Source organism: Anabrus simplex, chromosome 1 (genome assembly GCF_040414725.1).
Source record: "Anabrus simplex isolate iqAnaSimp1 chromosome 1, ASM4041472v1, whole genome shotgun sequence".
NCBI classification, from domain to species: domain Eukaryota; kingdom Metazoa; phylum Arthropoda; class Insecta; order Orthoptera; family Tettigoniidae; genus Anabrus; species Anabrus simplex.
In genome coordinates this window covers 1398282847-1398310054 of record NC_090265.1, presented here as the reverse complement: position 1 = coordinate 1398310054, position 27208 = coordinate 1398282847, and the positions used below count along the sequence as shown (strand labels likewise).

General features: G+C 41.1%; 1 protein-coding gene across 1 annotated transcript in view; it reads left to right on the top strand.

Annotated features, from left to right (window-relative positions):
* The first annotated feature begins 24914 nt into the window (after positions 1–24914).
* Positions 24915–27208, top strand: part of LOC136858364 (hemolymph lipopolysaccharide-binding protein-like) — a 33705-nt gene continuing 31411 nt past the window's right edge. The window contains exon 1 of the mRNA XM_068225521.1: positions 24915–25002. The gene's annotated coding sequence lies outside the window, so the exon portion shown is untranslated. The remainder of the gene's footprint in view (positions 25003–27208) is intronic.

The following is a 27208-nucleotide window of genomic DNA, read 5'->3' as shown; positions in this document are numbered from 1 at the left end:
AAACAAATATGAAGATGACTAATGGTGTTATTACTTAATCTATTCGAGGGCGGTTATAACCTCCAACGATATTCCGCCAATATCCCGCAGATGAGCCGATTGATGCCTCTCTTGCCATCTACCCAAGGAACAACCACGAATTTAAAAGCATGATGAGGAAAATGGCAATACGTTACTTCCCTACTGGCATGCAGTCAGAGACGTTGCCATGGTAACCTGTAGGTTCGTTGTCGGTCTGTCGGTCACTAAATGCAGAGCATGATACCAGCTGAAAATTGTAAATTTCTCCGTCATGTGAAGAGTAAGGTAAATTATGAACATAACGAAAGTTGTTTATAATGAAGAGGCGTTTCACGTACGGTAAACGAAGTTTACAGAAAATCAATAGTATAAGAGAAAATAGAGGAAAACCACTGTGGTTTTCCTATAAACACCCCGTCTATTCAAAGATTTTAAAATTATATGCATATCGGAACCTTTCCTGGGATGAGTATACTCTAAATTTGAAGTTTGGCTGAGATCTATCCAGCCGTTTCGACGTGATGGTGGGAAAACCACTCTGGTTTTCCTATAAACCCCCCGTCTATTCAAGGATTTTAAAATGATATGCATATCTAAACCTTCCCCGGGATTAGTATACTCTAAATACAATGTTTGGTTGAGATCCATCCAGCCGTTTCGACGTGATGGTGGAAAAACCATTCTGATTTTCCTATAAACCCCCCATATATTCAAATATTTTAAAATGATATGCATATGGAAAACTTCCCCGCGATGAGTATCCTCTAAATATGAAGTTTGGTTGAGATCTATCCAGCCGTTTCGACGTGATGGTGGAAAAACCATTCTGGTTTTCCTATAAACCCCCTGTCTATTCAAGGATTTTAAAATGATATGCATATCAAAACCTTCTCCGGGATGAGTATACCCTAAATATGAAGTTTGGTTGAGATCTATCCAGCCGTTTCGACGTGATGGTGGAACAGACAAACAGACAGACAAACAGAAACAATTTTATTTATATAGATTTTTACACTCGTTCTTCACCCCCTTTCCATCCCCGCCCAAAGGAGTCCTATGAGTGCCTTACACAACAGTATATTTTTTCCCAGATATTAAGTCTTATTTGTACCTATTTTGGTTGACAGCTATGCCCAAACGTACATGCATAATCTCACTGCTCTAGAATCCTGGAGCTGACGTTGCCATGGTTACGGCAGTTCATTTCTTTATCCGATTCCTAGAGCAGGGGTAGTGTGGTGCCAATATCTCCGTAACGGTTGGTTTTAGGGCCTTAAAACATGGTTTCCGGGCCCGTAGGGCTTACCGAGTTTTGTTCTTTGCGTCAAGAGGATTAAATTGAGCTTTGTCTCGTCCTTATACGACAAATTCGATATTTTGCCTATAATAGTATAAGAGAAAATGGAGGAAAACCGTTTTTCCTATAAAACCCCCGTCTTTTCAAAGATTTTAAAATGATATGCATATCGAAACCTTCCCCGGGGTCAGTATACTCTAAATATGAAGTTTGGTTGAGATCTATCCAGCCGTTTCGACTGGAACAGACAAACAGACAGACAAACAAACAGAAACAATTTTATTTATATAGATGACCCCGGGGAAGGTTTCCATATGCATATCATTTTAAAATCTTTGAAAAGACGGGGGTTTTAGAGGAAAAACGGTTTTCCTCCATTTTCTCTTATACTATTATAGGCAAAATATCGAATTTGTCGTATAAGGACGAGACAAAGCTCAATTGAATCCTCTTGACGCAAAGAACAGAACTTGGTCAGCCCTATGGGCTCGAAAACCATGTTTTAAGGCCCTAAAACCAACCGTTACGGACATATTGGCACCACACTACCCCTGCTCTAGGAATCGGATAAAGAAATGAACTGCCGTAACCATGGCAACGTCAGCTCCAGGATTCTAGAGCAGTGAAATTGTGCATGTACGTTTGGGCATAGCTGTACATTTGGTACAAATATGACTTAATATCTGGAAAAAATATACTGTTGTGTAAGGCACTCATAGGACTCCATTGGGCGGGGATGGAAATGGGGTGAAGTACGAGTGTAAAAATCTTACTATATATAGAAATGGAAGTGTGTGTGTAAATGACACATCTCCTCCTAAACCACTGGAGCAATTTCAACCAAACTTGATACAAGTATTACTTACTATCGGGACACGATCACTGTTGGGGTTGGGGGGTTAAGCCACCCCTTGTGCCCTTAAGGGAGAGGGTCAGGGAGGGGGGGTTAGTTACAATAATAATCGAGAATAGTGTCGAATTCATAGTTTTCGGGGTCGCTGAGTTGAAATGTAATAGTCTTGAATTTTTTAAAATCCATCCCCCTTCTCCTCTGTTACCGCTTTCTTATATCCGTAACTCGTACCGTCACAATTTATTGAGGGACATTACATTTTCCAGTGCATCCACTTGGTATTCATATATTTATATATTTGTCCTACCCGGGTGTCCTCAGTTATAATCCTATTTTCTATTAATTTCCACATTCTTATCTGTATTACTTTCTTCCTTAATTACTCCGTGTGTATGTGAGTGCTATTCCCGAAACCTGGACAGATCTTTTTACATGGTTATGGGAGTATTTAGGGATTGTAGTAAGGATATAAATGAGAGGGCGCGTAAATGTCTCCTAAGAGCACAATTATTAGAGTATGGTTTCAATGAATGCGACTCACACCAGAACTACTTGATACGAAAACTGCGAAACAAGCAAAGGAAAGCAGCAAGATTCGGTCTGGGTTATTTCCGACACAGGAGTATTGTTACGAAAATGTTTCAAACTATGGGCTGGGAAGACTTGGGAGTAAGGAGACTAAATGCTCGGCTATGTCGTATGTTTCGAGCTCTCGGTGGAGGGAAACGTGGGATGCCAGAGTTTGAGCATACCTTTTAAAACTGGAAAACGTCATAATATACGAACATGAAGTTGGAATTCAGGAGGACACATTGGAACAAATGTTCACTGACATGAGTAGAGTATTGGAATAAATTATCAACGAAAACGTTCCTTAATTCTCAACTTCTTTGAAAAGGTCTAAGTTGAACCTAGGTAAACAACTGATGGGGAATGTGCCACGTGAACGACAGACCTAAATGCAAATAATTAATAAATTGATTGATTGATTGATTGATTGATTGATTGATTGATTGATTGATTGATTGATTGATTGATTGATTGATTGATTGATTGATTGATTGATTGATTGATTGATTGATTGATTGATTGATTGATTGATTGATTGATTGCCCGCAGAAAGACGTAATTGTTGAATACATTCCTCCACATTCGGTTGGCCTCAGGAACGGCATACGATCGTAAAACTGGGCCAACTCCCCGGATCTCGCAAACATAAGAACACTGAAGTCGGATGAGAGAAGAGAGTGGTGCTGGTGCTGCTTTTTGTTTCAAGAGGATGTACAACTGGGCAACCATCCTATATTAACACTAATCAGTGGCAAAAATTGAAGGAATCCGACACTTCCGAAATTCAGTTATCGGACATAGAAGACAAGGACCATGAAGGACGTGGAAATGAGGCCTCGATTGCTCTAATGCCGTCGGGGTCTGCAAAGAACAAGAATTGACCAGGGAAGGTCGGATAGGATAGAAAAAGTGAGGAGCGTGGCACAGGCAAGTGCAAGCAATTACGAGACTCATCTATGGGTTCGTCGTCGCGACCCCACCCTGCTAAGTTAAGGGCACCTGGGGGGATTTCAGTCACTTCTTACGACACGCAGGGGATAATGTGAATGTGTTCTACCACCCCCCCCCCCCCGCACCCACAGGCGGTTTCAATCTTAAAACTGAGCCAATTCCCTAGATATCACAAACATAACACTGGAGTCGGATGACAGCAAGAGTTTACCAAGCGAGAGCAAGGGCGAGGAGACTTGAGTCCCAACAAATGAGGTTATGTTTTTCCTGTTTCATACCTACTATTAAAAATTACAGCCATAAGCAACAAAATCATACCACCTTACGAACTTTAGCAAGAAACAAATTTCATAAATTGTGACGGTACGAGTTACGGATATAAGAAAGCGGTAACAGAGGAGGAATTTAGGCGCAGCGACTCTTAGGTAAACAAATAAGAAGACGACTTAGGGTTTGTGGTTGTTATTTCGAAGCATTTTGCGGCCTTTCCCTTTCTTTTGCCGATATCTTCATTTTTCGAAGTATCTGATCTTTCAATTTCGTTCTGATTAGTGATAAGGCAGGATTGTTGAGAAGTTGTCCTTCCTTTTGAAACAATCACAAATTTAATAAATGATAGGAGAATTAAACTTAAGGTATGCTGTTAAAAGCCAGAGGTATCTTTCTCTAAATAAATGAATCATTTTGCCAAAGAAAAATAGTCATATCGTCTCATGGAACCAACAATACAGCGTAATGTTACGATACAAATGTCAAACCTATGAAGTGTCTGCCGCCATGACACTTACAGGCAACAGTTACTTCGGTGAGCTTCAGCGCGGGGCGCTGTAACGAGTATGTTTTAGCTGTCTATATCATCCATGTCGTTAAGCGTTGCTCCGAGCAAAAGGAACTTGACTGCTTAATGGAATTCACCCTGGTGGTGCTTAGCTCTTCTCTGTATTACATTGTTACTTTCTAATCGAGATTGGTAACATATCTATGTGAGTGTACAGTGCGTAGTTGCGTTTATAAATATCTGAAATATTGTTTCCTGTTTCAGAAGCGTTGCGACGGGACGTTAATTTATTTTCACTTTCGAAATTTTCGGCTACTGAAATTTCATTAGGAACCCTTGTGTCTGAAATTCTTTTCTGGGCGGGGTTTGTGGTTGTTATTTCGAAGCATTTTGCGGCCTTTCCTTTCCTTTTGCCGATACCTTCATTCTTCGAAATATCGGATCTCTTTCAATTCCGTTCTGATTAGTGATAAGGCAGGATTGTTGAGGAGTTGTCTTTCCTTTTCAAACAATCGCCAATACGGCCTTTTCCATTTTGTTGCTGATTGCTATTTACAACCTGGACTTTCCCTTCCTTTTCCGATATCTTCATTCTTCGAAGGTATCGCATCTCTAATTATTTCGTTCTGATTAGTGTTAACAGAAGATTGTTGCGAATTTTTACTTCCTCTCGAAACAATAATCACAACCACCTCTCTTTCGTTGACTATTACCCTGCCTTTCCAGTTTCTGCTCGGGGAGGGATTTCTGCTTTTGTTATTTTCGAGCCCTTCCATTTATTTTGCCGATAACTTCATTCTTCGAAGTATCGGATCTCTTTCAGTTTTTTTCTGATTAGTGTTCATAGAGGATAGTTCCCCTGTTGTACTTCCTCTTAAAACAATAATCACCAGCACCACCGCCACCACCAAAAAGCAATCACCACCACATCCACTTTGCTGCCCATTACAGAGTTACTGATTGGGTTTTGACACTTTTGTGACTGTTCTTTTCACCATGAGTGCTAGGAAGCGAATTGACATTGGAAGGTCCTTATCAAAAGCTAAAAAGTGAAAATACTGAGGGCTTCCCAGACTACTTCAGACCGCGAGGCCAGACTCAATGCAGACAGACTGAGGAAGACCACTGACCGTGATTTGGAGACTGCTTCTGAGCGCGAGGCCAGGCTTAGCTCACAGAGAGCACGCCAGTCCACATCTAGGGCGTCTGAGACTGCTTCTGAGCGCGAGGCCAGACTCAATGCAGACAGACTGAGGAAGACCACTGACCGTGATTCGGAGACTGCTTCTGAGCGCGAGGCCAGACTCAGCTCGCAAAGATTTAGACAGGTGCGTGTAAGACAAACAGAATCAGAGGATCAGCGAAGGGCTCGAATGGAACACGACAGAGAGCACCATTCCCTCATACGCGAAAACCTAACTGCGGAGGAATATTCTCAGGCATTAACACAACGAAGAAGTAGCTACGCGTTGTTAAATGAAATGCAAAATACCAAAGGGAACTAAGGGCTGAGAGCTACATCCACCTTAAGGAAGTCCTGAGGCAGGACAAAGGTAACATAGCAGATTTGGGACGGTTAGTCATTTTACCGTCCACTTTCCCTGGAGGACCCCGATATATGCACGAGCGATCTCAGGATGCATTCTGTTATGTGCGAAAATACTCGTGCCCAGATCTATTCATTACAATTACAACCAATCCAGAATGGGAAGAAATTGGCAATGCCGTATACAACGGTAGTCAGCGAATGATCGTCACGATATTATTACACGTGTATTTCACATGAAATTAAAATGCCTCATGGACTTACTAACCAAAGAACAAATATTTGGGCCAGCTCTTTGTTTTATGTACTCTGTTGAATGGCAAAAGCGTGGCTTGCCTCACGCCCACATATTATTATGGCTTGAGGACAAGATACGATCTGTCGATATTGATAAGGTCATTAGTGCTTAACTTCCAGATCCAGATAACGATCCAGAGCTTTTTAACATAGTCAAATGTCACATGGTCCATGGGCCATGCGGATCTTTCAACGTAGGCTCACCATGTATGAAAGGTGGACGATGCTCAAAACGATACCCACGAGAATTCGTCAATGAAACTGTCACAGGGAGCGATGGGTATCCATCCTACAAGCGCAGGAATCCTTCTAAGGGTGGCTTCACCGCACGCCTTGTGCTAAATGGACAGGATATGGAAGTGGATAATAGATGGATAGTGCCATACTCTCCTGTTTTGTCTAGGGTATTCAAAACACACATCAATGTTAAATACTGCAACAGTGTTAAGTCCATAAAATACATCTGTAAGTACATCAACAAAGGAAGCGATCAAGCAGTCTTAGGTTTGCAAGACAAAAATGATGAAGTGTGCCAGTATCAGAGCGGAAGGTACATATCCAGTTCAGAAGCAGTTTGGTGAATTCTTTCATTTCCTATCCATGAAAGGTATCCTCCAGTAATGCATTTAGATGTTCATCTAGAAAATTATCAAAGAATTGTGTTTACTGCAGAAACGGCTACAGACATAGTAGAAAATCCACGTAACACCACCTTAATGGCATTCTTCAATTTATGTCAGACAGATGATTTTGCTAAGACACTGTTGTATGAAGACGTCCCCTCTTACTACACGTATAACAAACAGCAGGGTACCTTTGTAAGAAGAAAGAAAGGAGTACCTGTGGTGGCATTTCAGGGCGTTAGAAAGCAGTACGTAATTAGCCGAGTGTATGCAGTCCATCCTAATAATTCCGAGTGCTTCTATTTACGCATGCTCCTGTTCACTGTCAGGGGCCAACCTCCTTCACTGACCTTCGCACCGTCAATGGCATACTTCATCCTACATATCGGAGTGCATGCAAAGCCCGTGGACTACTCCTGGATGACTCTCATTGGGAAGAAACACTGATGGAAGCGATCGTTTCACAAAGCCCAGAAAAACTTCGCTGGCTTTTTGGTATATTGTTAGTATTCTGCAGTCTCTCTGATCCGTTGAATCTGTGGAATAAATATAAGAAAATCCTAGCAGAAGATTTCTTACGACAAATTTCTCACTGTAACGACAGTACTGCTGATAAAATTATCGCCCATGTGTAAGACAGATGTCTTCAAGACCTTGAGAAATACGTTCTATCGATTGGCGGTCAACCTTTGAACATTTACGGCCTTCATTCCCCTCAGATCTTACAAACGTTAAATGCTGACTATATCAGAGAAACAAATTACGATAAAGAAGCGTTAAGGTCTTTTGTTCTACTAAATGAACCAAAACTTACAGATGAGCAGACTGTAGTATATAGAGAAGTATTAAACTGTGTTAGAAATGAGGAAAGTAGAATGTTTTCCTTAGACACTCCGGGAGGAACTGGAAAAACATTCCTGATTAACTTACTGTTGTCTTAGATCAGAGAGGATAGTAAGATTGCTGTAGCAGTAGCCTCTTCGGTGATCGCAGCCACTCTTTTACCCGGTGGCAAAACTGCTCACTTTATGTTTACAGTGCCTATAGATCTAGACTGCACAGAGTCACCAATATGTAATATCCCAAAACAAAGTAATATGTCCAATGATCTGCAAGACTGCAGTCTTATAATTTGGGATGAATGCACTATGGCTCACAGAAAGGCGATTGAAGCAGTTGACCGAACGCTGCGGGACATTCGAAACAGTGATAACTTCTTTGGAGGTGTCCCTATCCTCTTTTCTGGGGATTTTCGTCAAACGTTACCGGTTGTTCCAAGAGGGAGCAGAGCAGATGAAGTGAACGCCTCACTAAGAAGATCATCACTTTGGCCAAATATCAAAAAACTGTCCCTGACACAGAATATGAGGGTACATCTAGGAGGTGATGAAAACATACATACCTTTACTGAAAGTTTGTTGTCGATTGGAAACGGCTCACTCGGAGATAGTAACGGGATCATTACTCTTTCTGATGAATTTTGTATGCCGCTTTCTAACGTTGAAGCTCTCATTTCGTCGGTGTACCCGGACATAGAAAATATTAGGAGCAAACCCACCTCATGTCTCTGCTGCAGAGCGATCTTAACTCCTACTAATGAAGAAGCGGCGTACATTAAATCGACTATCCTCACAATGTTCCACGGTGAAGAGACAGTTTATGCGTCTGTCGATCAAGTAATCAACTCTGACGACGCAGTTCACTATCCTCCTGAGTTCCTGAATTCTGTAACGGCTCCGGGGCTTCCATCGCACAAAATTACCTTAAAGATCGGCGCACCAATCAGACTCATGCGCAATCTCAGCCCACCTAATTTGTGCAATGGGACAAGACTTCAGGTGAACGCCCTCCACAAACACGTGATAGAGGCAACTATCATGACTGGATGTGGTTAAGGACAGTCAGTTCTCATCCCGCGGATACCATTAATCCCAACCAACTACCCGTTTCAGTTCAAGCGTCTGCAGTTTCCAGTCAGCCTCTGCTTTGCGATGACTATTAATAAATCCCAAGGACAGACGTTGAGTATTGCTGGACTTGACCTCAGATCGCCCTGCTTCTCCTACGGGCAACTGTACGTCGCATGTTCCCGAGTCAGCAGCAGCAAGTCCCTGTTTATATGTGCACCAAAAAATAAAACACGAAATATTGTTTATCAAGAAGTTCTTCAATGACTCTGTTCTTCCTTCGCTTCAGTACGTGTACTGATGAAATATTATATGAAATTGATCCCATAAACTGAATAGACTCCGAATTATGGGAAGGTCATCAGCGTTACTTAATTTTTCCTCGCACACTATTGATTATCTGCAAGTAGAAATGGGGGCATGCCATCATAATGAAAACTGGCAGAATCGACACTGATTGGGTATATGGAAGAAGACTTAAAGTTAAAATGGGAATTCTCCAAATTGACTGCGAATGGCCGTAGGCAAGTAAGCCTGCCCTTAAAATGAAAACTCCCCAACTCGATTGTGAATTGCAGTAGGTAAGGGGGCCTGCTATTATAAAAAAAACCTTCCGAATTCGACTCTGACTGGAAATAGGAAAGGAGATCCGCCGTTATAATGTCAACTGCGAACTCGACTGTGACTGGGACTGATAAATTCTACCAGCAATGAGGATGAAAACTACCCATTTTGATTGTGACTGGTAGTAGGCAAGGGGGACTGCCAATATCATTAAAACTCCTCAACTCGATTGTGACTCGCATTAGGCAAGGGGAACTGCCTTTATAATTAAAACTCCTCAACTCGATTCCGACTTGCAGTAGGCAAGCGGGACTACCCTTATAATTAAAACTCGCCAACTACACTATGACTGAATATAGGAAAGAGGGCTGTGGCTACCGATAAGCAAGTGGGTCGGCCATTATAATGAAACCTGCGTAAGTTCGTTGTGACTGGCAATAAGAGAATGTATGCCTGTCATCTATATAAATAAAATCGTAACGAACGAGTGCCCGTACATTGACTATTTTGGCAAAATTTCCGTACAGTTATCCGTTTCACGTGTAATAATGACCGTCCGCATAATTTTTAGCTTTGGTGTCTGTTTGTCTCTTTGTTTGGCAGTTTGTCTGATTGTCTATAACTTGAAAACTACTGGATATATTTCTACCAAACTTCACATTTAGAATACACCTGTCCTTGGGTGTTTTGGGGCCAATGTTGTTTCTAAAGCCCTGAATTGACTGGGGGTTAATACGAAACCGAAACCGTGATTATATCACTCCCATAAAATAAACACAACCAAACTTAATAGAAATCTACCTGCTTTAATATAAACCAATTTCTAAACCTTTTTTTCTCATGTGCATCATTTCGATACGAGATGTCATTAACGGACCATTTTTCGGTACAAGTTCCACCGGACTGAACTCAAGAGCGGGTGCGTGCAAATCCTATATCTTATAACTTGAAGACTACTGGAGATATTTCAACCGAACTTCATATTTAGCATCCCCCTGTCCAAAGGTAAGTTTTTAGATCCATACCATGTCAAATTCCCGGAATAGACTTGGGGTTTATAGGGAACCGAAACAGTGATTTTACTCTCCCACAATATATACAAGACCAGCCTGACTGGAAATCGACCAATCTTGATGGAAATCCATTTTTCTCATGTGCATTTTTTCGACAGGAGGAATAATAAGGGAGATATCACGAACGGTCGGTTTTGCAGCCTAAGTCCTGCGGACATAGCCCAAAAGTTGTTTTAAGTGGAGGAGATTCCTTATCTATCTATATAAATAAAATCGTAATGAGCGTGTATCTGTGCATTGACTATTATGTCGAAGTTTTCGTACAGCTATCCGTTTAAGGTGTAATAATGTGTATATCTTTTAGCTATAGTTTCCTGAAAGTCCTGATTTTAACCCCCCCCCCCCCACTCTCACTCAAAATCAAGATTGCGGCACAATCTGCCAGACGAGCCAGAAAATTGAAATTATACAAAAGTATACTATTTAGCCTGTGACCGACGGAAAACTTCCAAGACCTTTAAATATTTCACTTTTTATTCCCGAAGGATAACGAAATATGGAGGCAATTTTAATGACGGTGCACACCTTCGTTTCGGGGTATTTTGAGGCTAAACGGTCAGTCGTATCAGAAAACGGGTGGCCCAATCTCAGTTCAATTTGGAGTGATCTACATCTTTGGTCCTATGACGTTTCGTCGTATCTCTATTCCTCATATGTTAGATTTGTCTCAATTTCTCTATTATAGCTGCATTTTGCTCTTTTTGCAAGTATAATTCGTAGTTCGAATCACTTATATGAAAGATAGAATCGTCTAATTCTACACGAATATTGGCCCACCCAGTATCCATACGTGAGTCAAATTCTATGTTTGTATCTGTCAGATTCATACACAAAAGTAATGCACTATGAGACAACCATACCAAACTTTCACCCTATTCAACGTTTGTAACTCAATTTTACCCTTCAATGGATTATACAGGAGAAAATATCTTAAGACTAGCCATTTAGACCTCTAAATGAGGCATCTTATGGCACAATCCGTTTATCGATATGATGTATCGTTTAGCAGCAGTTAATCTGTAATGAAGGTTTGCAATATTGTAAACATGCATATACTTCGTATGTCGATCTATATATATATATATTCATTGAAGTCGATTTGTAGCTATGTAGAAAGGGTGTGTTTGCCATTACAATCAATATTTTACATCGATAGTGACTCTCAGCAGGAGGGCGTCTGCTAATGTAATTATTACACTCCACATCGACGTTGACTGGCACTAGGAATGGGATCCTTCTCCAGCTCCCGTGTAACTAGCATTAGTAAGGAGGGACTACCATTTTCATTACTAATTCCCTTCTTGATTTGACTGGCAGAAGTCAAGGGAACATGCTGTGATGTTCCAAAATCCCCTAACCGATTGTGTTTGGGAGTAGGCAAGTGTGCCTGCCATTATAAACAAATTTACCCATCTAAAATGTGACTGGCATTAGGCATACAGTTGTGGCCTTGCTATTATAATGGAAACTCACCAACTAGATGTGACTGTCATTATAATGATAACAAGCGCAATTCAATTTTGACTGGCAGTAGGGAAGGTGCCTGCTATTATAGTAGAAACTTCTCCAGTGTAATCTGTCTGGAAGTAGGAAAGGGCGCCTGCCATTGTAACGAAAACTCCCCAAATCGATTGTATCCGCGCAGTAGGTAATGGAGCCTCTCATTATAATGAAAATTTACCTACTCGATTGTTATTGGCAGTAGGCAAATGAGCCTACCGTCATCATCACAACTCCGCAACTCGCACTTTACATTGCAAACAATGTATGGGAACCTCCCCTTGCTGTTTCTGGATAACGCTAAGAGACATGCAATTTTCAAAGAAATCTTATCACTACATGTACAGTAATTTACTTCGATATCTGTATACACTGTAGAATACCGTAGCGAAGCACGGGTACATTTGCTAGTTTTGTAATAAACAGTAAAGATTTGAATAGTGAGCATACACTCCCTCGAGTTCCGAACAGAAAAACTTACTTTGATTATAAATGTATAAATATCTCTATTACATGCAACACATAGTCCCCGTGTCAGAAAAAGTATCCATTACAGACATGGATTCGAAACCTGATCTCTCTGTTTAATGAAGAATTAAAAACATATATCTATTACATGCAACATATAGTTACCGTGTCAGAAAAATCCCTTTTACAGACATTGAATCGAACCCTGATCTCACTGTTGAATGACAGCTTAAAAAATTATATGCAGCACATAGTCACTGTGTCAGAAAAAATCTCTGTTACATGCATGGATTCGAACTCTAAAACTAAACGGCAAACTACCTCTCTCCTTATTTCGCGAGCTCAGAAACACATAGTGACCATAACAGAATAAAAATTAAATATATATTACAGTCATGGATTCGATCCCTGACCTCTCTGTTCATTGCCAAAATTTAAAAAAATCTTTATTAAATGCAACACATTGTCATCGTAATAGAAAGAAATCTCCATTACTGACATGGATTCGAACCTTGATCTCTATGTTTAATGCTAGAATAAGGAAATCTCTGAAACTACCTCACTCCTTATTCCACGAACTGTCCAAACACTATTCATGGCACAAATACGTAGTCACCATGACGAACAGTGAAACTCTGTTGTGTAGTAGAAAACAAAGTGTAAAGAATGTGTAAGATAACAACAGAATATACATGATAACAAACGCACTGCATTAGGTGAGGAAACGACAGCTGTTCTCATTTTCGCTAGTACACTTCTTTAGTGGTATACGCACACGCAGACATTTAATTTTCAAGCACTCTAAAAGAAACACGAGACACAAAATACGGGATTGATTGTTACATAGAAAACATACATGTATGCAACATGCAAGTGCTTTGAGCTAGCCATTACACACGTACATATTTTATTACCGCGCGCGGTAAAAATAACTTAGATATAGCAAACACACGACTGTAATTCTCTGCACACTTCATTCACATGAGCGCAGTAAAAAAAAGATATAGCAAACACACGATTTCAATTTTTCATTCATAATTTTTGTATTTAATTTTGTTTACCTGTGATTACCAATATATATATTGTACCCGTAAAAAGTGTTCATATCTTTAAGGCGCTTGGTATTAAATTAATGAGCATGAATCTTATCCTAGGGAGTGGCTTTATCATTGGAGTTGGTACAGAGAGGGTATAGTTATCAATTTTACAGATTATTTTGATAAATTGAGTTTATTGATCATCAAAAGCAAGTTCATATCACCTTCCTACAGCAGCATGGAAGTGTCGTGGCTGGTTGGTACCTCCGAGTCCTGGGATGGCGCTGGACATCGCCTGGGCAGGGACCACACCTACTCGGATGAGGAGTTCTGGAATGTCTCGACGTTCTGGAATGTCTCGAAGATTGGCACACGTTCCTGGGTTCGATTTGAGACGTAATTCACACTTGAGTTCTCTGCACGGCACTCCACACATTCATGGCACTGTCTGAACAGATATAACCTTTTAATGATTGTTACTGCACTCTGGATATTAAATCAAAACATTCTGGAATAATCACTCGAAGTACAAGATGATTTTGACTTTGTACAGGTAGAAATGCAAGTTCATAACACAAGCTTACTGTAAGTCAGAATGTTCTAGAGGATTACTGTCACTACAGTTCTAAATGCATAGTTCGGAAGATTTGAAACACATTGGCAATGAACTGAATAAATAGCACTCGGAAACTGTCTTGTTCCGTCGATAGGCGAAGTGATTAGCCATTAAAGAAAATAATATTTGAATGAAAAAGTCTGATTTCATAAATTATGGATTCACTCAAACTACTGGAAAGTTCTAGGCTTTCTGGGAACGCGACATGCGTATTGTGAATTGTCACAGTCTTTAATGAGGATAAGAATCAAAACACAAGTCCCAGTGCAGCACTTGGAAAGTATTGCATACTTCACAATTAAACGTAATGTTGAACGTCCCCTAAGTTTCACCGTTTTTACAAGACGTAAATTCAATGAGGCACTTGGGAAAGTAAGTCATATCGTTCACACGAAAGTTTACGTTGGTAGGGCACAAGTTCATCCTACACGCTCGGAAAATCTCAATGTTCCAGAAATTGATTCACAAAATACAAGTTCGAATAAGTTCGAAACGTAAGTTCAATGTGGTACACAACACTCGTGAAAATTCAAAGTCCTTTCAATCGTCGTCGGATAACTAAGTCCCTATGTGGCACTTCAAAAAAATAATAAAGTTACAACGTGTAGAAATAACAAAGTTCCAATGTGTCAAAATATTAAAGTCCCAACAAGACACTCGAAGAAAATAAAGTTCCGATGACAATGTTCCAGTATGTCACCTTAAGAAAATAATAGTCTTACCACGACACTTGGCGAAAATAACAAAGTTCCAATGAGACGCTTCAAAGAAATAACAAAGTTCCTACAGTATATAACACTGTAAGAAAATATCAAAGTACAGTCACGACACACGAAAAAATAACAAAGTTCCAATGTGTCGATATGACAAAGTTCGAACACGATGCTCGCAGAAAATAACAAAGTCCCAATCAGGCACTTCAAGAATATGATAAAGTTCTGACACAACATTTAGAGAAAATACCGTAGTTCCAATACTTGGATTCGATGACTGTCAACTAGAAGTTCGACACACACAATACTCCTCCTGTCACCCGTGTCACAGAGACGGCGGAGTGACAGACACTGAATTCGTAGGTCGGGTGGTCCTCCTTTTATACACGTTCGCATGGAAGTGTCTAGAACTCGGGTACCATCTACCCTTATAACTCCTATGATACTCGGTGGATTTTCTTGAAATCTTGGCAGATGTCGTCCATTGTAAAGGTTTTTAAGATGGCAGTGTTAAAATAGCGATAAAGTAGCGCAAAATGTACTTTTGAGGGTAAGCTCGAACATTTACCATATATGGTAGCGGATAGCTGGCTTACGGCGGCCACGTCACTCGCTGGGTACGTCACTGCGTTCGGCGGGCTACCTACCTTCCACCTCGCGCAAAGTTCAACGAACGTGTACTTCGGTCTTCTCTCGTAGCGGCGTTCCCGGTACAATATTTACATGTAGAAAAAAATAAGTGGAATACTAAATCATATTTTAAGATTTTTGTAGGCGGGTGTGTGTTTTGGGCGAAGCCATCAAAAGAAATGAACGAGATACTGCGATCACTGAGTCTGCCTGCGCGTCGCTGGAGGTTAGACCGGATGTTTGACTCAGCATACGCATGCAAGTACAGCACCTTTCACTTACCTACACTACCGATTCAATACAGTACTGAGAATCATACTAAAATAATTATCACATTTGCGTCGCAGCGTTATTGAAAAAAAAAATGTGAAAACCATAAAAATTTACAATATGAATATCTGTTGTATTGTTATTCGATTCTGATACGGTTCAATTTGCATTATATCTCTATTGGGTATACTTACAGTTTTCCTGACCTGCCCAGCGAATAAAACCGGAGACCTGACCGGGGTCGCTACGTTACTACGGTGGATAAATCTATAGCTGAGTAGTCACTGTTATGTACAGTCTCTCTAGTATGGCAGACCCTCTATTCTCTCTCCGAGACCCGTGCTATTATTATTATTATTATTATTATTATTATTATTATTATTATTATTATTATTATTATTATTATTACTTAGAAATTGTTCTTAACGTCATAGAAATAATTGTTAACTGCCTAATTCTTTACTGCTGGCAGAATATGCTATAAGAAACTCCAACTTACGAGCCGTTTTCAAACTCACATGCGACGGAAACTTCTGTTATTCATAAATCACCGGGCATGTTGAGTATCCGTAGGCGACCTGCACGTTTTGATGTCATATACCAAACTCCATAGTACTTCACCCCTTCATGGCCTTGGCCTATCAAGCGGCCGCAGGCTGTAAACTAGCGGCCGTAGCATTAAGTTAGGAACCATCCCGGCATTTGCATGGAAGAAACCATGGAAAACTACTTCTAGGATGGGTGAGGTGGGAATCGATTCTACCTCTACACAGTTGACCTCCCGAGGCTGAGTGGACACCGTTCCAGCCCTCGCACTACTCTTAAAAAATTTCGTAGCCAAGCCGGGAATCGAACCAGGGCCTCCGGGGGTAGCAACTAATCACGCTAACTACTTCTCTACAGAGGCCGACTAGGAATGTTTTAAATTCTACGAATGCGTGTCAGGGAATTGCACGCAGGCTTCTAGAGGTAGGAGGCTGTGAACTAGCCCTTAGTGTCGTCCCTCTAGTCCTCTACAAGACCGCATGCCATTATTATTATTATTATTATTATTATTATTATTATTATTATTATTATTATTTAGAAATTGCTGTTATCGTCATAAAAATGTGGAATAATTGTTAACTCTCTAATTCTTTACTGTTGGCAGGAGATGCTACGGGGGTCTGTGACATACAGTCCCAGCATTTGCTAGGTATTTGCTTTGGGCTAGTTCGTGGCCCCGAGTTCGATTTCTAGCCATGTTACCTGCATCTAAGGCTAGTTTTTAGTCTACGCGCACATAGCCCCCGTTAAGTTAGCTTAAGTTAGGTACTATCCCCCAGAATTTGCCTAGAGGAGAAGCGGTGAAGGCTACTCAGTAAAATCCCTGACTTTACCAGGGAATCGAACTCGCCGGCTACGAACTATTCCCTTAGAAGCAGGTTGAAAACTCTAACTTGGCCGGGAATCGACCTCCCGAATTCTCTAGGTAATAATCTCAACCACCCTTCACAACACGGACGGTGCAAGATAAAAAAAAATTGTACCTGATTAATTTTATAATTCCCCGTTCTACTGTATGTCAGAGAACAAACAGCGGTCCTTAGGTATGCGCTGTTTACACAGAAATTTGAAACTTCCTGTTTCCTGCTGTGGACAGCAAAGGGACACGCGCATTCATTTGACATGACAACGCACACACAAGACCACATCATAGCAGAGATTACATTCATCATTTAGAAACATGAATAAGTCATCTTTTTTTTTTAGAGGTAAGTATATATTATACTGCTATAAGGTAAGTACAAAACATGCGATCGAAGTATCTGTACAGAATTATAACACGTACATAAAAGCTGTGAAAATGCGTGTACTGTTCCGTTCATGTATTCACTACGTTAGAAGGTGATGTTAAGTAGTCCAATGCGTGTGCTATTGTCATGTTTTTAATATAACCGTGTAGTACCGTGAATAGGATCAAATCTACGTAGTCCAATGCGGGTGCTATGTGATGTATTTAATATCTATGTTTATTGTTATTCGTGCCGTAAATAGGAGCAAATCCACCTTCTTAACACAATACGATGTAGAAGAACGTAGAATTACACTGAAGAAAATGGAAATTGCAACACTCAGAAATAGTGGTGCTACATTGCTGCAATTCAACATGCAGGACGAGTGTTCGGTTGTGATCCGATGATTACATTTTCAGGTCCCTCTGACCGCAAGGTTGGACAACAATCAATACAGGATGTGCCCACCACGAGTTGCAGTACATTGATGAATTCGTCGAGGCAAGGAGTCAATAAGGCCCTGGATCGCTTCCTGAGGAACTGTGGCCCATGCTTGCTGCACTGCACGGGTCAGTTGTTCCAGAGTTGTGCGGAGCTGAGGACGGTTGTCCAGTTGTCGACCCATTATGTCCCACACATGCTCAATAGGACTGAGGTCCGGGGATCTGACGGGCCATTCTAAGGTTGTGATGTCGTGGAGAACTTCTCTGGAGATGCGTGCAGTGTGAACCCGGGCATTGTCCTGCTGAAAAATCCCATTAGCAATGTTCGCCATCATAGGCACAACCACTAGATTGAGTACCCTATCAACGTACTGTCGAGCAGTCATAGTGCCCTCAACAAGCACTAATTGTGATTTCACATTAAAGCCAATAACTCCCTAGACCATAATGCTTGGTGTTGGCCCTGTGTGCCTCTCGACAATAAGATTTGGGCGGGCCCTCTCTCCGGTACGTCGGCGTACACGATTCCGGCGATCACTGCGGGCAAGACAGAAGCGCGATTCATCACTAAAGACGACCCTATGCCATTCATCGACCCACGTCGATCTTTCTGGACACCAGGCCAGCCTTACACGTCGCTGTTGCAGGGACACGGGCTCGTAAGCCAGCTGCACGCAGGCGATTACCAACTGTTTGTTGTGTAACGTGGGGTGCCAGAGCTGTTCGAATTTGCGCTGCTGTTGCATGGGGTTCCATCCGGGCCATCCGAATGATGCGGCGATCCTCTCTCACAGAGGTCTGTCGCGCTGGGCCTGTGCCATGTCTACGAGTGTGGGTATCTTCATTTGACCACTGCTGCCATACACGTTGTGCCGTAGATGCCTGTCGGCCAACTCGTGCAGCGACAGTCCTAAGCGATAACCCAGCCTCACACAGCACAATTATCCGAGCCCTGTCAAACGGCGACAGTTGTTGATAGCGTGTTCTTCTCTGTCGTCGAGGCATGTTTGACGAGGAAGACTTCACTTCACAGTCTGCAAGTCAACTACGCTGCACCAGAGTCCATTTACTGGAGTTGATTCCTCTGCGACCAATCACGTGGGGAGACCTGTAGCAACAATCCAATGGGTCTGAAACTTTGATCGTTTACATACATACATGGCATCGTTCTATATCTTTAAAGTCAACACAAACGTCCAATGCCTTCATGGTGTAGCAACTTCCATTTTCTTAAGTGTATTTTTATTGCACACGACTGCGGTTGTTGTGTATAGCTGCTACACACCCGGTCGCAAGCTGCGTAAGTAAAACGCTTTTCTTTATTGTGCAGGTAATACAGAACAGGCATACAAAAGTCAGTGAAGTAGTTTCCCGTCATTTACTTCAAATAGAGTTCAAGGTTCAGTGATAGAGAATTTTTTATTCAAGCTCAGTGGCTATGTGATTGTGTTGTCGAAAGACTTTTAACCTTTATAGGGAGAGGAAGCGTATGTAGGTCCCTTATCTTTTACGGACATACATCCCTAGCATTTGCATGGTGACATCGCTGATCATTTCACCGAGGAGGCGGAACAATATTGTCAGGGTTCTGGGTCATACAGTCCTAGCATTTGCTTAGTATTTAGTATGGGCTAGTTTGCGGTGGCCGGCTTCGATCCCTAGCCAAGTTACTTGCACACACTGGCCTGATGTCAATTATTATAGTGTTGTGACTAAAAAAATACGTAGGATAGAATTCATGTGTTCGATTCCCCGTCAGGACAAAGATGATATTGTTAAAATCGCATACAGTTATGTTAAAAATGTGCAATTGTTTAACTGGCTAATTCTTTACTGTGGCAGGAGATGCTGTTTTGAATCTCCTTATTTATTGTCTTGTAACAATATTCGTTAGAAGATGGTAAGTATCATCACACAAATTAATAATAAGACAATATGCTGTTATGTTAGGCGGAATATTTTCAGATGTTTTAAATTTTAAACGAATATCGACAGAAGATTAATTAATAGATTTATTATAATAAGAGCAGGCTACAACTAGAATCAGTGCTTTACTTTTAAAATCTTTAGGCAACAATAGAGGACGATCTTCTTTCTGGCTGCCACACACCCAGTCGCAAGCTGCGTAATGAAAATGATTTTTTATTGTGTAGGAAACACAGCAGTGGCATACAAAGATAATAGGTAAGGTAGTTTCCCGTTGTTTACTTCAAATAGAGTTCAAGGTTTCGTGATAGAGATTTTTTTATTCAAGCTCAGTGGCTATGTGATTGTGTCGTCGAAAGAGTTTTTATCCTTATGAGGGAGGGGAAGAGAGTTTAAGGTTCTGTGATAGAGTTTGTTTAATCAAGCTCAGTGGCTGTGTCATTGTGTAGTGGAATGAGATTGTGTCCTTGTTTCCAATAGCATAGGGAGAGGGAGCGTAGGTTGGTCCCTTATCGTTTACAGACATTCCTCCCCAGCATTTGCGTAGTAACATCGCTGATCATTTTACTGAGGAGACGGAACAATATTGTCGGAGTGCTGGGTCGTACAGTCCTAGCATTTGCTTGGTATTTACTATGGGCTAGTTCGTGGGGGCCGGATTCGATTCCTAGCAAAGTTACCTGCACACACAGCCCTCCTGTCAATTATTACAGCATTGTGGTTGCACAACTAAGTAAGATGGGATTCACGTGTTCGATTCCCAGTCAGGACAGTGATGATATTGTTAAAGTCGCACTCAGTTATGTTAAAAAGTGCAATAATTGCCTAACTGGATAATTCCTTACTGTAGCATGAAATTGCTATTTCGAAAAAAAATGTGCAATAATTGTTTATCTGACTAATTCTTTATGCGGTAGAAGATGCTATTTCGATTCTCTTCATTTATTGTCTTGTAACAATATTCGCTAGAAGATGGTAATTATCATCACACAAATAAGTAATAAGACAATAGGCTGTTGTGTTAGACGGAATATTTTCAGTTGCTTTAAATTTTAAACGAATATCGAAAAGAAATTCTTTTATAGATTTGTTATGATAAGAGCAGACTATAACTACAATCAGTGCTTTATTTTTAAAATTTTTAAGCAACGATTTCGGACGATCTTCTTTCTGATAATACGAATTAAGATTACCGAATAAATTTCTAGTCCCTCTGCCCTCCCTCTACTCACACTGTTGAAAAGAGGATTGAAGAATTTTTTTATTTTGCAACAAGAAAGTCAGCGCTGTCCGAGCCATTCAGACTAACAGAGTAAGTATATACCATTCTGTTTGTGTCATGATTAAATTTTAAAAAATCCTCGCCGCAGCGAGAGGACGCTGTTCGTAGTTATTTGTTTGTCGGATGGGGACGTAAAGCCTCAATGCTATTGATAGAAGAAATTGTATGTGTTACTACCCTTTCCCTTATAACATGCTATTTATTTTATCTATGAGCGCCAGACGATAAGGAGTGGCATCTATCTGTCGGATGAAGAGGTAAAGCCTTAAGCAGACCTCATGATAACACAGATGCGTTTTCGAGAAGGAGGAGGAGTGTTCTTAACTAAGTAGTCTATCGGATAGTAACGAAAAGCCTCCAAGACCTGCACAGTTAGCTACAACTAAGTAGTCTACCGGATGGAGACGTAAAGCCTAAAAATATGTCATCAACAAAATGGCGACTAGGATAGGTACAGCTAAAAACAGGATTGAACCAGTTTTTGCGTCATTTACATTATCATATTATCTTCCCTGCGCCATAAAGGGCATCTGTCGGATGGAACCGTAAAGCCTTGAGCAAACCTCACGATAGCACAGGTGCACAACTAAATAGAGATGCGCTTTAGGTAAAGGAAGATGAGGAGTGATCATAGTTATTTTTACGTCAGATGACGACATAATGCTTCTAAGATGGTGTCGGGAAGAGGGGATCTGGCAAGATGTCATGGGAAGGGCATATCGCAGTAAAACTAGGGCCCTTTGACGTTAGGCCCCTCCAAGATGATTTTGGGAAGGGCATCTAGAAAGACGGCGTCGGGAAGGGCATCTAGCCGTAAAATTATGCGCTGTAAGGTTAGGCCCCTCCAAGAGGAGGAGGGCACCTATCTGCTGGATGGAGACGTAAAGACTTGACATTTGCCACACCGTGACGTCACATCTCTAAAGGCCTGCGTCAGTACGCATTAAGATCACGTCGCCATGGTTATGCATATTTTGACTTGTCGGATGGAGACGCAAAACCTTGAGCTAACCTCTCAGCAGCTAGGGCTCAAGATGGTGACTGTGTGTATATAGGCCCCACTAAAATAGCGCCGGGAAAGATATCTAACCGTAAAAGCAGGTCCGAGGAAGCGAAGGTGTATTTATGCCCCTCCAAAATGGGTCGTGAAGGTTATCTATCCGTAGAACTGGGTCCAAGGTAGAGACTGTATAATTAGGCTCCTCCAAGATGGCGTCGGCAAGGACATCTTGCATGATGAGGTCGGGAAAGGTAACTTCAAGTAAATCTAAGCCCTGTAAGGTTAGGCTCCTCCAAGATGGTGGTGCGAAAGGATCTGGCAAGATGACGTTGGGTAGGGCATCTAGCCTTAAAACTAGGACCCTGTGAGGTTAGCCCCTCCGAGATGTTTTCAGTGAATGGATCTGGCAAGATGACGTCGGGAAGGGCATGTAGCGGTAAAACTAAGTCATGTGTAGTTAGGCCCCAGCGTCTGTGAGGTTAGTCTTGCACTCTTGCACGCCTCAGCACGTGGTCGTGTTGACAGCTGTCAATCAAAAAAGCACGTGGTGTGTGGCTAAGTCCCGTCAAGTTGACATCTGTGAGGTTAGGATCGCCTTTTTTCAAAATTCCGCGCCTCACACTTGTCTAAAACACGTGGTTTGTGGCTACGTCCCATCAAGATGACAGCAGTGAGTTTAGGGTTGTTCTCTTTCTCAAAATTCCACGCCCAACACCTGTCAAAATCACGTGGTGTGAGGTTAGAACCTGTCAAGATGACAGCTGTGAGGTTAGCCTCGCTCACTTATTCAAATTCCTGGCCTCACACCTGTCAAAACACGAGCACGTGGTCAAAAGTAATGTTAGAACCTGTCAAGGTGACATCTGTGAGGTTAGCATCCTCCTCTCATTCAAATTCCGCACCTTACACCTGTCAAATACATGCACGTGGTCTTATTCGTGAACAATAGCACGTGGCCGTGACGTCATTGGGTCAATGACCACGCCAGGGGTCAGTGACCCCATGGAGAAAGCTGATTCAGCACCCATTGTTTTAGAACATACAGTCTCCTTCTACCACCGTACATTTCTTGTATGCACTGTATACTGTCTTCTAAAAGTTTACTGTAATGTGTTTTAATTAAAGTGATGTCGTAAAATAGAGATCGTTTGTATCTTTTTAATTACTGTTAAAAGTAATGTACTCAGTATAAACCCGTAGATACATATGATTCAATTATGTGCTACAGTATACATGCTGAAAAACGGTATTCTTATATCTGGAAATTTGGATAACTTGAAATAAAATTTAACTCGCGAGGGGATTTAAGATGTCGAGGTTGCACTGTACATAATTATGATCAACCGATAATACACAGAACACACACTTAATGAGTAGAATATTGATGAAATGTGTATGCTGACGACTCGGGGGTATAGAAGGGAGGTAAAGCAGTATTAAGGTGCTGTCGGAGTCCTCTCATTGTCACCGTCATATAAATGACGGGGGTGAGAGGGAGATCGTTGTAGAGAGGAGTGGATAGTTCCTGACAGTCCTTTAAGGAGCTCGGATAGGATGGAGAGTTCACGGAGGATGGCGTTTTGGAACTGGAGGGATACGCAGTTTGTCTGCTGTAGCTTGTGGAATAATATGGAGGCGGCTATATTGATTAATGTAAAACTAAGCTACATTCCCACTTAACCGAATTTGATGGGAATTATGGTGCCTTATTTGAAAGAAAATTTGATTAAAACATAATAATAGGATTTCAAACATTTACATACATTAATTTACTATATTAACCAGAAAAAATTGCAAAATAATAACCTTTTTATTTAAAAGGAAATCACACGTTAAAATAATACTGTAATTCACAACGCTACAAATAGAGTACCATGTTATTTTACTCAATAAAATGAAACATTAAGTTTCTGGATCAAAAAGCCGTAGGATTAAAACAATGAATTATAGTCCTGCTTGTAAAACAATTGATATTTTCTTTTGCTTATGATTAAATGAAATTAGATTAGATTCTTAACGGCTCGATCTGTAAGTGCTCAGCATTTCTTTTCCGGTGCTAGTAGAATACGATCGCGCACGATTCTTAGCAATTAGGTTAACCTGAGAATTAGAGTGAGAAATGTTGTTTGCCAGCCTTTGCAGTGGAAGTCGGAGCCATCAGTGACTGACTTCTAGAGTGTTCCTATTGCACGAAACAACCCACTCCTGAGTTTTCGAGCCTCATTTGGAAAACCTAGCATACACCTATGACATAACTCCGTAAGTATTTAATTTTCTTTCACATATCAAGTAACATTGAGGAGTGATTCTGGGTTCTGAAGCGGGAACTCATGCTATCATAATGAAGTGGATGGGATTATCCGGACCAGCGCATCAGAAATTGTATTACCGGTATATGTTTCACGTAACACTAACTACAGTTCCGGTCTTTGCGGACACAGTTGTGCCGGAATTTTACCTAGTAGGAGTTGTTTTCCGTGCCGGTAATCTACTGGCATGGGATTGGCATATTTGAGCACATTCAAATAACACCGGTCTGAGCCATGATCGAACCACTAACAGTTTGGCCCAGACGTCCAGGAAACCACTCTGCCCAGCAGAAATTGGGAAATACGATCACTAAAAGTACCCCATGTGTTTGAGACTGTAGGTATGATTCTGCTTCATATTTCATCTGATAAATGCGACTCATAAATCTATTGCGTCATCAGACTGTCTTCCTGATCTCTGAAGCCTTGGGTCATCCAATGAGAGAAGCTAGTTTGTCACTAGGGGAAACACTCGTGGATTCACTGCTCTAATAAATGAAGCCTAAGAGAGAACGCGATAGTTACAGATTACAGTTTGCATCTTCGTTTCTTGGTAAGTAAACCTACGGAAAATATTGTAGTTCAAGTGTTCGTAATTCTTGTTGGTACAATGTGAGGGCCTTGAAATATTTTGATCGCCCCTTTCGTACACTAAACGTAGCTAGATAGATAAAAATTCTGAAGTTGTTTCGTTTCTGTCTTAGTGTTTCTTTAACTTTCCGGGCTGTGGATTGGGAGGAAAGAAGCCCTGTCTTATGTTGGCATAATAATAATAAAATCCTCAACTGCTTTGTGGGGGAATTTTAATTTGACATCACCTAAGGTGAATCTTCTCAGTTTTCCGATTTACTCTACCAAATGACAGAGGAGAGAGAATTCTCTTAGGGTAACCTATTGTTGAATGTTAATTAATTTTATGGAGATGTGTCGCCAGATATCATTCACATGCTAACAGCTGCAAGTAGAAATGATGTAGGGTCATTTCTCGCCTAGAGAAGTCTAACTCCCTCTTCAAGGTTTGAACCTGCAATATTGGGGTACAGGGCTCAACAATACCATTAATCCACTGAGGGAGATTGAGTTGAAGAGGAAAACAAATTGCCCTTCTATAACGGATGAAATTTGAATACTAAATGATGTCTGCTCAGTAGTCTCAAGAAATCCCACACAACTCCAGTGTTTCAGACTAGTTTCTCATTTGTGACCGTATCAGGCACCAGTATCTACACGGCGGAAATATATTATGGTGAACTGGTGGAGTTTGAAAAATAATTGACCTTAGTAAGACTGTACTCCTGTTCGGAATATTAATTGACTATTTCCACTTAGTATTAATAAAGCAAGTGAATGCTATGCTAAAATTTTCAATATCTTGATTTCTCAAATTTCATTCAAAAATTCAGTAATGTATACTCCACATTCACATATTCATTTCTGTTAGTTAAACACAGGGGATTGAGGAATAGCAAATAATGAAAGGTGTCCTATCGAGGAACATATCTTGGGAAAATAAGTACAAAATGCTTTATGTCGCAATGACACACGTAGGTCTTACGACGACGATGAGATATGTCCAGAAGAGGGAAGAAGGCGGCCGTGGCCTTAATTAAGGTACAGCCCCAGCATTTGCCTGGTATGAAAATGCGAAATCACCGAACACCATCTTCAGAGCTGCGGACAGTGGGGTTCGAACCCACTATCTCCCGAACGCAAGCTCACAGCTGCGTGCCGCTAATCGCACGGCCTACTTGCTCAGTGGAGAAACAATTATATCTCGCTGAATATATTTAGGACTTCACTAAACATTTAACTTTCTCCTGTCGTTGACGGGTTTGATTTTATACAATGGAAGAAATATAACGTCCCTGGAAAGGGAAAGTATCGTAAGCGACATTTTTGTCAAAATTGAGGTTACAATGTTAATAAGTCAATCGGACCCCTCTGCACATATTGACAAAGTATCGTAAGGGTCAAATGAATTTAGAGGGTAAAAATAACATAAAAAAGAAATTATCGTACCCACCATCAGTAATATACAGAACACCAGTCATTACACCTTTAGCGCCTGAGTTAGAATCTTGTATTTTACGTACGGCTTATCGAACGCGAACCGTTTCAATTCTGGAGGGAACGTGAGATGTGTTAGCTTCATTGTTCGTGACAGTTGTCGGTCATCGCTGAAGAAACGTACACGATTTATAACTGCCTCAAACCAATTTGGCACCTGAAACATATGGCAAAGCGTGCTGGCGGACCTACCGCATGTTAATTGACTGCTAGTATACTAGTGGAATGCAGAAAAGTGACGGAAAATTAAGAGAAGATAAGTGACAAGACTCGAGCGAGCACATACAGTGAGTAGCTAAACAAACCGGCTCATTGTCAGTACGTATTCCAACCGTTCGTGCACGAAGTGAATTTTGCTGCAGAAAATTCTAAACCAAAGTTTGCGACAACAAGAGGACAAGCGCGAGAGTTTGTTCCGTGTTCATAGTTTTATGAATAAGGAAGCTGAAGACAGAAATAATAAAACACAAGCATAGTATAGAAGGGAGTAATTTGTTGAACGTAAAACAAAACAAAAACAGCCGATGCAACAAATGTGTTGTAGGGGACGGTCAAGGGAATGTTAACCGAGCAAGTTGGCCATACGGTTAGAGTCGCGCAGCTGCGAGCTTGCATTCGGAAGGTAGTGAGTTCGAATTCCACCGTGAACAACCGTGAGGATGGTTGACGGCGGTTTTCCGTTTTCACACCAG